Raw genomic sequence first — 12,217 nt, 5'->3', positions numbered from 1 at the left:
AATATGCCATTAACCTACAACAGAATAATCCTAATAAATCTATTAACCCCTAATCCGCTAAACTCCCACAACGCAAATAACTAATTGAATTACTAAGCCCCCTAACCTAACACCCCCTAAATTAACCCCAATTACTTAAATTAAAAAATACTAAATTACAATTAAAATTAAAAAGCTAACATTACTTAAAAAATATATATATATATTAAACTAATCTAAAATTACCAAAAATAAGAGTCTAACGTCACTGAAAAAAATAAACAAAATTATCCAAAATAAAAAATGAAACCTAATCCCTATAAAAATAACCCCCCCAAAAAAACACCCCCTAATCTAATGCTAAACTAACAAAAGCCCTTAAAAGGGCCTTTGTAGGGCATTGCCCTAAGTTAAACAGCTCTTTTACCTTAAAAAATACTAAGTCCCCCCTCTAACAGTAAAACCCACTACCCAACAAACCCCCCAAAATAAAAAACCTAACACTAAAAAATCCTAAACTACCCATTGCCCCTAAAGGGGCATTTGTATGGGCATTCAACTTTTTAAAGAGTGCCCATTAAAACCCTAGTCTAAAAAAAAAAAAAATCCTAACTCCAACCCCCAAAAAGGTACTCCCCATTCCTGAAGTCCGGCGGAGAAGGTCCTGTTCCAGGCAGTGAAGTCTTCTTCCAAGCAGCTGACATCTTCTTACAAGCGGGGACCACTTCCTTCTTCATCCAGGACGAAGCCGGCGCGGAGCGGAGATGAGCGTGGAGCAGGACCGGCGACCGCTGAGCCATGGAGCGATCACCATACACTGAATAGTGAATTCAAGGTATGCGGTTAAATATGGCGTCCCTTGCATTCCTATTGGCTGATTTAATTTTTCTAATTCAAATCAGCCAATAGGATCAGAGCTACTGAAATCCTATTGGCTGATTTGAACAGGGTACTTGCTGATTTGGGGTTTGGCGGTTTAGGGGTTAACAGTTTTATTAGGATTATTGTGTTGTGTGGGTTTGGCGCATTAGGGGTTAATAGATTTATAAGGTTAGTTGAGATGTGGGTTAATGGCGGATTAGGGTTAATACATTTATTAGGTAGATTGCGATGTTGGGGTTGGCGGATTTAGGGGTAATACTTTTTCTAGGTAGATCATGATGTGGGTTAATGGTGGATTAGGGGTTAATAGTTTAATTAGGCATATTGCGTTGGGGGGGTTGTTGGTCTAGGGCAGTGATTTTCAACTAGTTTGCCGCGGCACACTAGTGTGCCATGAGAGATCCTCAGGTGTGCCATGGACAGGCTCATCATCATTTTAGTTTAAATTTTTTATTTTATTATTTCATCATCATTTTAGTGGAGAGGTCCGCCACAAGTTAACTTAAGTGCATGCATTCAAGCTTATCCCTGCTACATTTACATTGTCACACATTCACACACATCACAGCGTTCCCGCCAGCAGATCAGCTTCACACTAACTGGTTCAGATTTGTAATTTTATTGATCAGTCGCGCTACTGAGTTGCTCCCATATTCAGCTCAGCATTCATTGGTTCATTGCAGCGCAACAGCATAGAACAGGCGGAACCTATCTCCCCTGGCTAGGGCAGCAGCACTGGTAGCACCTAGGAGCAGGACAACAACCATAGCGGCAAGTACCCGGGGGGCTATGGGCTCCAAGCTCACCCTGGCTGCAGGCCCTGTTACATTCAGCCAGTGTCCCCGCCAGCAGATCAGCTTCACATCATCGGTACAGACTCCACTTTTTGTCCAGTCGTGATACTGAGTTTCACTTTCTGACTCGGCATAGATAACTACACATTTTGAATAGAAAGATTAATGTGGAGCGAGCTAAGCCAAGGGAGGAGCACAACTCAGTAGCGCTGCTGGACAAAAAGTGGTAAAGCCTCAACGACAACCAATGTAAAGGTTTAGCGCTCTCGGCTCTCCCATTCTCCTTTTTTATCAGACAGCATTGGGGGTTCTTATTGGCAGTGTGACTGCATAGCACCATTACGTTCTATCACTTCTCCACTGTACACTATTTCTGTGTTTTCCTATGGCTCATCTTTGCAATGGAACAAGTAAAGTGTTTTCCAGGGGGAATTAATGGGGCTGGGGCATAATGACTTATGGGAAAGGAATTAGTTACAATCTGGCTATCGAATAGAGTGGTGATAAATTAGCCCATTGGGGAATATTGCCCTTATATTTAAAGCATTAGGATTGTGTATACTTCATCATGTTGTCTGGGTACACCAGTATTACTTTTCCCATTGGCATATACAAGGTTAAGGTCATGTGGTATGTTTAGGAACCAGGCTGTCAGGTTGCCTTTGCTTGTGTGTTATTTTTACATATATGGACCTAGTACCATTTCCTAAATGTGTTACAATAAATATGAGAGTGTGTGTGTGTGTGTAAATACGTACATGAATGTGTGTGTGTGATTATGTGTTTATCAATGCGTGTATAAATGTGTGAGTGTGTGTATGTATATACTGTATGTGTAGGTATAAGTGTGTGTGTAAATATGTATATGTGTGTATGAATATGTGTCTGTGTGATTATGTGTTTATCAGTGTGTGCATATAAATGTGTATGTGTGTGTACTGTATATACAGGGAGTGCAGAATTATTAGGCATATGAGTATTTTGACCACATCATCCTCTTTATGCATGTTGTCTTACTCCAAGCTGTATAGGCTCGAAAGCCTACTACCAATTAAGCATATTAGGTGATGTGCATCTCTGTAATGAGAAGGGGTGTGGTCTAATGACATCAACACCCTATATCAGGTGTGCATAATTATTAGGCAACTTCCTTTCCTTTGGCAAAATGGGTCAAAAGAAGGACTTGACAGGCTCAGAAAAGTCAAAAATAGTGAGATATCTTGCAGAGGGATGCAGCACTCTTAAAATTGCAAAGCTTCTGAAGCGTGATCATCGAACAATCAAGCGTTTCATTCAAAATAGTCAACAGGGTCGCAGGAAGCGTGTGGAAAAACCAAGGCGCAAAATAACTGCCCATGAACTGAGAAAAGTCAAGCGTCCAGCTGCCAAGATGCCACTTGCCACCAGTTTGGCCATATTTAAGAGCTGCAACATCACTGGAGTGCCCAAAAGCACAAGGTGTGCAATACTCAGAGACATGGCCAAGGTAAGAGAGGCTGAAAGACGACCACCACTGAACAAGACACACAAGCTGAAACATCAAGACTGGGCCAAGAAATATCTCAAGACTGATTTTTCTAAGGTTTTATGGACTGATGAAATGAGAGTGAGTCTTGATGGGCCAGATGGATGGGCCCGTGGCTGGATTGGTAAAGGGCAGAGAGCTCCAGTCCGACTCAGACGCCAGCAAGGTGGAGGTGGAGTACTGGTTTGGGCTGGTATCATCAAAGATGAGCTTGTGGGGCCTTTTCGGGTTGAGGATGGAGTCAAGCTCAACTCCCAGTCCTACTGCCAGTTTCTGGAAGACACCTTCTTCAAGCAGTGGTACAGGAAGAAGTCTGCATCCTTCAAGAAAAACATGATTTTCATGCAGGACAATGCTCCATCACACGCGTCCAAGTACTCCACAGCGTGGCTGGCAAGAAAGGGTATAAAAGAAGAAAATCTAATGACATGGCCTCCTTGTTCACCTGATCTGAACCCCATTGAGAACCTGTGGTCCATCATCAAATGGGAGATTTACAAGGAGGGAAAACAGTACACCTCTCTGAACAGTGTCTGGGAGGCTGTGGTTGCTGCTGCACGCAATGTTGATGGTGAACAGATCAAAACACTGACAGAATCCATGGATGGCAGGCCTTTGAGTGTCCTTGCAAAGAAAGGTGGCTATATTGGTCACTGATTTGTTTTTGTTTTGTTTTTGAATGTCAGAAATGTATATTTGTGAATGTTGAGATGTTATATTGGTTTCACTGGTAAAAATAAATAATTGAAATGGGTATATATTTGTTTTTGTTAAGTTGCCTAATAATTATGCACAGTAATAGTCACCTGCACACACAGATATCCCCCTAAAATAGCTATAACTAAAAACAAACTAAAAACTACTTTCAAAACTATTCAGCTTTGATATTAATGAGTTTTTTGGGTTCATTGAGAACATGGTTGTTGTTCAATAATAAAATTAATCCTCAAAAATACAACTTGCCTAAAAATTCTGCACTCCCTGTATGAGTGTGTGTGTAAATATTTATGTGTGTATGAATATGTGTTTATCAGTGTGTATAAATATGTATGTGTGTGTGTAAATATGTGTCCCCCTTCTATTTGTGGGGGGGGGGGGCGGATAGCGGAGCTCTGTTAACGGGAAGAAAAGTGTCCCTCTTTGGCTATATTAAATGTTGGGAGGTATGATAAGGCTGGTGCTTTGGTTAAAAAAAAAAGAAGTTTGTCTGTCATACCTAGAAAGTGAATGGCTGAATATACAACAATAACACCCATAACATGGGTTTGATGAAAGATATAGGGGTTTTACGTGTCAGGTTTATTTTTGGGAGGCGGGTTAGACTTTTACGAAAGATTTGATATTTTTTTTAATTTTCTTAGGCGCCGGCAGTTTCTATTATGCCGTAAGTCACTGGTGACTCCAGAAATTTGTATTTACGCTCATTTCTAGACATCGTCTGACTTAGGGCACTTTATGAACTGCCGGCGCCGTATATGTGATACCCCGATGTGCGAGGTGAAATTATGGGCGGCGCGGGTTTCAGCAGTTGCACTGATGGTTGCGCCACATATGTAATCTCGCCCTACTAGTGGAGCACTAAATTTGCCTTTTTTCAGGCTTGCGTGGCTGGTTTTGCTACTACGAGCTCATGGTAGCAATTAGTGCTTATAAAATTAACCAGAGATCCGATCTCTGGTTGAAGTGAAAGTAAAGTTGAGTATATCCCTAGATATGCTTATATAAATCTATTAAAAATAACATCACTTTCATTCATCATTTTTTATTAAGTTTTATCTATCATCATTTTTTTACCCTCAATGCCGCAATACATGTTAGCCGTTCCTCCGCCTGCATTATAAAAAATGTTTCCTTCAGTCGTGACGGAATAGCTGTATCAGAATTTCATTGGTCCCCCATGGGCGTCTAGCCTGTTCTATTTACGCCCCCATTTTCAAATGCGCATGTGGCTATCCTTAAAGTTCATCCACTATCCGATGCAGGTTCATAATAGCCGCATGCGCATTTAGAACTTCAAAGGAAATCCCTTAGTGACGTAACTCAACTGAAACAATATACTTTTCTAGAACTATAATAAATTTCTCTTGCTCATTAGTCATCAGGGAATTCTCTGCTTACAGACAAATTTATACTATCACCGCCGCACCCATACTAAACAATGAATCCAGTGATTCAATATTTAGTATTGGAGTGGAGCTCGTATCATTGCGCATTCGCAAAATATTGGGCTCACAAGAGCGTACACGGCTTATGATGTATAGAGCGAGTGGGACCGCTATTTCCTCTAACACTTGTAAACCCGGAAGCTAGCAGGGGGTGGAAGAAGCTAGGAAAAGGTACACAATATTAAATATAAATTTCTAAGTATAGGAACTTTTTTAAACATAAAAAGTTAGCGACTATCCATTATGGGAGATGTTTTATCAATAGCGTTAATGGCGGAACTAAAAATTTACTTTCACTTAAATTTTATAAATGTGCCCCAAATGCCCTCAAAATAGAGCCTAGTGTATTTTATTAAAAAATAAATATAGCAGCATGTTTATTTTTTAATAAAATTACTGCGCTAGGCAGAATTTTGGGGCTAAAGTTGGTGGGAGTGGGGTATTAAAAAAAAAAAAACGGCACTGAAAAGGGCCTTAACATTGTGGTCTATGGGAACTATGTGTTCCCAGTAAATATATATATATTTGCTTATATACATATATATTAACAAATAAATTCAAGAGGATGAACATTTTCATAAAAATATGGTCGTTGGGTTCTTATACCATAGCTGATTATAGTAGAAATTTGGATTCTGGTTATTCTGAGCTCAAAAATGCCTTACTAGGCCAACAAAAGACATCCACAATGGTAATCACTGAAATGTAATATAGGCCATAGTAATTTAAACACATTTTAATTACAAAATTCACAATGTTAAAATCATTTTTTTTTAACTCAACACATTAACACTGTCAGTTTTTAGTATCAATACTGCCGAAAATATTGTTTTTAAGGAAAACTTGTTGCAGCTTGTTTTGTCTTGTCTGTAACACACGATATGCATCAGCATATATAGGTAAAGCTATACACTGTGTGCCTATTTAATCCCCCATAAGACATTCATCTGTTGGAATGGACAGAAGAATGTTAGAATAGTGATTTACAGAGAACATCTGTAATAAAACATTTTCCTTCCAGTCATATGTAAATTTTTTAAGTACTCTCTCTCTCCCCCCCTCTTTTGCGCTCTCTCTCCCCCTCTTTTGCTCTCTCTCTCCCCCTCTTGTGCTCTCTCTCTCCCCCTCTTTTGCTCTCTCCCCCTCTTTTTCTTTCTCCCCCCTCTTTTGCTCTCTCCCCCCTCTTTTGCTCTCTCTTCCTTCTTTTGGTCTCTCTCCCCTTTTTTGCTCTCTCTCCCACCTCTTTTGTGCTCTCTCTCCCACCTCTCTTTTGCTCTCGCTCTCTCCCCCCTCTTTAACTCTCTCTCTCCCCCTCTTTTGCTTGCTCTCTCTCCCCCCCCTCTTCTGCTCTCTCCCCCCTCTTTTACGCTCTCTGTCTCCCCCTCTTTTGCTCTCTCCCCCTCTTTTGCTCTCTCTCCCCCTCTTTTGCTTGCTCTCTCTCTCTCCCCCCTCTTCTGCTCTCTCCCCCCTGTTTTACGCTCTCTGTCTCCCCCTCTTTTGCTTTTGCTCTCTCTCCCCCTCTTTTGCTCTCTCTCCCCCTCTTTTGCTCTCTCTCCACTTTTTTGCTCTCTTTTTTTTTTGCTCTCTTTCTCTTTTGGTCTCTCCCCTTCTCTCTCCCCTCTGTTTTGCTCTCCCCTCTGTTTTTCTCTCTCACTTGACCATACTCAAAAATGCCTTACTAGTCCAACAAAACACATCCAAAATGGCATTCACTGAAATGTAATATAAGCCATAGTAATTTAAACACATTTTAATTACAAAATGCACAATGTTAAAATCATTTTTTTTACTCAACACATTAGCACTGTCAGTTTTTAGTATCTATACCGCTGAAAATGTTGTTTTTAAGGAAAACTCAGGGCAGCTTGTTTTGTCTTGTCTGTAACACAGGATATGCATCAGCATATATAAACATTTCATGATAGGTAAAGCTATACACTGTTTGCCTATTTAATCCCCCATAAGACATTCATCTGTTGGAATGGACAGAAGAATGTTAGAATAGTGATTTACAGAAAACATCTGTTATTAAACATTTTCCTTCCAGTCATGTGTATAGCTGGGAACAGCATCGGACTGCATGCCCAATTAATTCTACTTGCTTGCTAATTACAATAAAGTTGTCTTAAAAAGACATTGAGACACAAACCTGTATGCAACTGCATTATTTTAGTCCTAAAGCCTGTGTACACGGGCCAAATTTGTTAAGTACCGTGGTTCCAACCCTTGCTCCCTCTCTCTCTCCCCTCTCTTTTGTGATCTCTCTCCCCCTCTTTTGCTCTCTCTCCCCCTCTTGTGCTCTCTCCCCCTCTTTTGCTCTCTCTCCCCCTCTTTTTCTCTCTCTCTCCCCCTCTCTTTTGCTCTTTCTCTCCCCCTCTTTTGCTCTCTCTCTCCCCCTCTTTTGCTTGCTCTCTCTCCCCCCTCTTCTGCTCTCTCCCCCCTCTTTTACGCTCTCTGTCTCCCCCTCTTTTGCTCTCCCCCCCTCTTTTGCTCTCTCCCCCTCTTTTGCTCTCTCTCCCCCTCTTTTGCTCTCTCTCCCCTTTTTTGCTCTCTCTTTTTTTTTTTGCTCTCTTTCTCTTTTGGTCTCTCCCCTCCTCTCTCCCCTCTGTTTTGCTCTCCCCTCTGTTTTTCTCTCTCATTTGACCATACTCAAAAATGCCTAACTAGGCCAACAAAACACATCCAAAATGGCATTCACTGAAATGTAATATAAGCCATAGTAATTTAAATACATTTTAATTACAAAATGCACAATGTTAAAATCATTTTTTTTACTCAACACATTAGCACTGTCAGATTTTAGTATCAATACCGCCGAAAATGTTGTTTTTAAGGAAAACTCAGGGAAGCTTGTTTTGTCTTGTCTGTAACACAGGATATGCATCAGCATATATAAACATTTCATGATAGGTAAAGCTATACACTGTGTGCCTATTTAATCCCCCATAAGACATTCATCTGTTGGAATGGACAGAAGAATGTTAGAATAGTGATTTACAGAGAACATCTGTTATTAAACATTTTCCTTCCAGTCATATGTATAGCTGGGAACAGCATCGGACTGCATGCCCAATTAATTCTACTTGCTTGATAATTACAATAAAGTTGTCTTAAAAAGACATTGAGACACAAACCTGTATGCAACTGCATTATTCCAGTCCTAAGCCCCGTGTACACTGGCCAAATTTTGTAAGTACCGTGGTTCCAACCCTTGCTCCCTCTCTCTCTCCCCCCTCTTTTGTGCTCTCTCTCCCCCTCTTTTGCTCTCTCTCCCCCTCTTGTGCTCTCTCCCCCTCTTTTTCTCTCTCTCCCCCTCTTTTTCTCTCTCACCCCTCTTTTGCTCTCTCCCCCCTCTTTTGCTCTCTCTCCCCCCTCTTCTGCTCTCTCTCTCTCACCCTCTTTTGCTCTCTCTCCCCTATTTTTTTCCCTCTCCCCCCTCTTTTACTCTCTCCCCCCTCTTTTGTGCTCTCTCTCTCTCTCCCCCCTCTTTTGTGCTCTCTCTCTCCCCCTCTCTTTTGCTCTCTCTCCCCCTTCTCTTTTGCGCTCTCTCCCCCCTCTCTTTTGCGCTCTCTCCCCCTCTCTTTTGCACTCTCTCCCCCTCTCTTTTGCTCTCTCTCTCCCCCCTCATTTGCTCTCTCTCCTCTCTTTTGCTCTCTCTCTCCCCTCTTTTGTGCTCTCTCTCTCTCCCACCTCTCTTTTGCTCTCTCTCCCCCTCTTTTGCTCTCTCTCCCCTCTTTTGCTCTCTCTCCCACCTCTATTTTGCTCTCTCTCCCACCTCTCTTTTGCTCTCTCTCCCCCTCTCTTTTGCTCTCTCTCCCCCCTCTCTTTTGCTGTCTCTCCCTCTCTCTTTTGCTCTCTCTCTCCGCTCTCTTTTGCTCTCTCTATCCCCCCTCTTTTGCTCTCTCCCCCCTCTTTTGCTCTCTCTCTCTCCTCTCTTTTGCTCTCTCTCTCCACCTCTCTTTTGCTCTCACACTCTCTCCCCCCTCTTTTGCTCTCTATCTCCCCCTCTCTTTTGCTCTCTCTCTCCTGCTCTTGTGCTCTCTCTCTCCCTCCCTCTTGTGCTCTCTCTCTCCCCCCTCTTTTGCTCTCTCTCTCCCCCTCTTTTGCTCTCTCTCTCCCCCCCTCTTCAGCTCTCTCTCCCTCTCTTTTGCTCTCTCTCCCCTTTTTTGCTCTCTCTCCCCCTCTTTTGCGCTCTCTCTCCCCCCTCTCTTTTGCTCTCTCTCCCCCTCTCTTTTGCTCTCTCTCTCCCCCCTCTCTTTTGCGCTCTCTCCCCCCTCTCTTTTGCGCTCTCTCCCCTCCCTCTCTTTTGCTCTCTCTCCGCTCTTTTGCTCTCTCCCCCCTCTCTTACTCTCTCCCCCCTCTCTTTTGCTCTCTATCTCCCCCTCTCTTTTGCTCTCTCTCTCTCCTGCTCTTGTGCTCTCTCTCTCCCTCTTGTGTTCTCTCTCTCCCCCCTCTTTTGCTCTCTCTCTCCCCCTCTTTTGCTCTCTCTCCCCCCCCCCCCTCTTCAGCTCTCTCTCCCTCTCTTTTGCTCTATCCCCCTCTTTTGCTCTCTCTCCCCTTTTTTGCTCTCTCCCCCCCTCTTTTGCGCTCTCTCTCCCCTCTTTTGCTCTCTCTCCCCCTCTCTTTTGCTCTCTCTCTCCCCCCTCTCTTTTGCTCTTTGTCCTCTCTTTGCTCTCTCTCTCTCCCCCTCTCTTTTGCTCTCTCTCTCTCCCCTCTTTTGCTCTCTCTCCCCTCTTTTTATCTCTCTCCCCCCCTCTTTTGCTCTCTCTTTCCCTCCTCTCTTTTGCTCTCTCTCTCTCTCTCTCTCTCTCCTCTTTTGCTCTCTCTCTCCTCTTTTGCTCTCTCTCCCCTCTCTTTTTCTCTCTCTCTCTCTTTCCCCCCTCTCTTTTACTCTTTCCCTCCTCTTTTTTGGTCTCTCCCCTCCTCTCTCCCCTCTGTTTTGCTCTCCCCTCTGTTTTTCTCTCTCACTTGACCATGCCGCTGCCACCATGGCTGCTCCCATCAGCCCCGCCCCTTCATGCGAGCTCCCGGACGGCCATGCCCCCTCGTCACACCTGACGGCCACCCCCACATCATGGCATGCCTGGTCATGCCCCCACCAGGCAGCTTCCGCAGTGCGCACTCCTCTGCTGCTCAAAGGGCCTTAACATTGTGGTCTATGGGAACTATGTGTTCCCAGTAAATATATATATATTTGCTTATATACATATATATTAACAAATAAATTCAAGAGGATGAACATGTTCATAAAAATATGGTCGTTGGGTTCTTATACCATAGCTGATTATAGTAGAAATTTGGATTCTGGTTATTCTGAGCTCAAAAATGCCTTACTAGGCCAACAAAAGACATCCACAATGGTAATCACTGAAATGTAATATAGGCCATAGTAATTTAAACACATTTTAATTACAAAATTCACAATGTTAAAATCATTTTTTTTTAACTCAACACATTAACACTGTCAGTTTTTAGTATCAATACCGCCGAAAATATTGTTTTTAAGGAAAACTTGTTGCAGCTTGTTTTGTCTTGTCTGTAACACACGATATGCATCAGCAAATATAGGTAAAGCTATAAACTGTGTGCCTATTTAATCCCCCATAAGACATTCATCTGTTTGAATGGACAGAAGAATGTTAGAATAGTGATTTACAGAGAACATCTGTAATTAAACATTTTCCTTCCAGTCATATGTATAGCTTGGAACAGCATCGGACTGCATGCCCAATTAATTCTACTTGCTTGAAAATTACAATAAAGTTGTCTTAAAAAGACATTGAGACACAAACCTGTATGCAACTGCATTATTCTATACTAGTCCTAAAGCCGTGTGCACGGGCCAAATTTTTTAAGTACTCTCTCTCTCCCCCCCTCTTTTGCGCTCTCTCTCCCCCTCTTTTGCTCTATCTCTCCCCCTCTTGTGCTCTCTCTCTCCCCCTCTTTTGCTCTCTCCCCCTCTTTTTCTTTCTCCCCCCTCTTTTGCTCTCTCCCCCCTCTTTTGCTCTCTCTTCCTTCTTTTGGTCTCTCTCCCCTTTTTTGCTCTCTCTCCCACCTCTTTTGTGCTCTCTCTCCCACCTCTCTTTTGCTCTCGCTCTCTCCCCCCTCTTTAACTCTCTCTCTCCCCCTCTTTTGCTTGCTCTCTCTCTCCCCCCCCTCTTCTGCTCTCTCCCCCCTCTTTTACGCTCTCTGTCTCCCCCTCTTTTGCTCTCTCCCCCTCTTTTGCTCTCTCTCCCCCTCTTTTGCTTGCTCTCTCTCTCTCCCCCCTCTTCTGCTCTCTCCCCCCTCTTTTACGCTCTCTGTCTCCCCCTCTTTTGCTCTCTCTCCCCCTCTTTTGCTCTCTCTCCCCCTCTTTTGCTCTCTCTCCACTTTTTTGCTCTCTTTTTTTTTTGCTCTCTTTCTCTTTTGGTCTCTCCCCTCCTCTCTCCCCTCTGTTTTGCTCTCCCCTCTGTTTTTCTCTCTCACTTGACCATACTCAAAAATGCCTTACTAGTCCAACAAAACACATCCAAAATGGCATTCACTGAAATGTAATATAAGCCATAGTAATTTAAACACATTTTAATTACAAAATGCACAATGTTAAAATAGGTAAAGCTATACACTGTTTGCCTATTTAATCCCCCATAAGACATTCATCTGTTGGAATGGACAGAAGAATGTTAGAATAGTGATTTACAGAGAACATCTGTTATTAAACATTTTCCTTCCAGTCATATGTATAGCTGGGAACAGCATCGGACTGCATGCCCAATTAATTCTACTTGCTTGATAATTACAATAAAGTTGTCTTAAGAAGACATTGAGACACAAACCTATATGCAACTGCATTATTCCAGTCCTAAAGCCCGTGTACACGGGACAAATTTTGT

Source organism: Bombina bombina, chromosome 3 (genome assembly GCF_027579735.1).
Source record: "Bombina bombina isolate aBomBom1 chromosome 3, aBomBom1.pri, whole genome shotgun sequence".
Classification (NCBI taxonomy): Eukaryota; Metazoa; Chordata; class Amphibia; order Anura; family Bombinatoridae; genus Bombina; species Bombina bombina.
Note: the sequence above shows the minus strand (reverse complement) of the source record.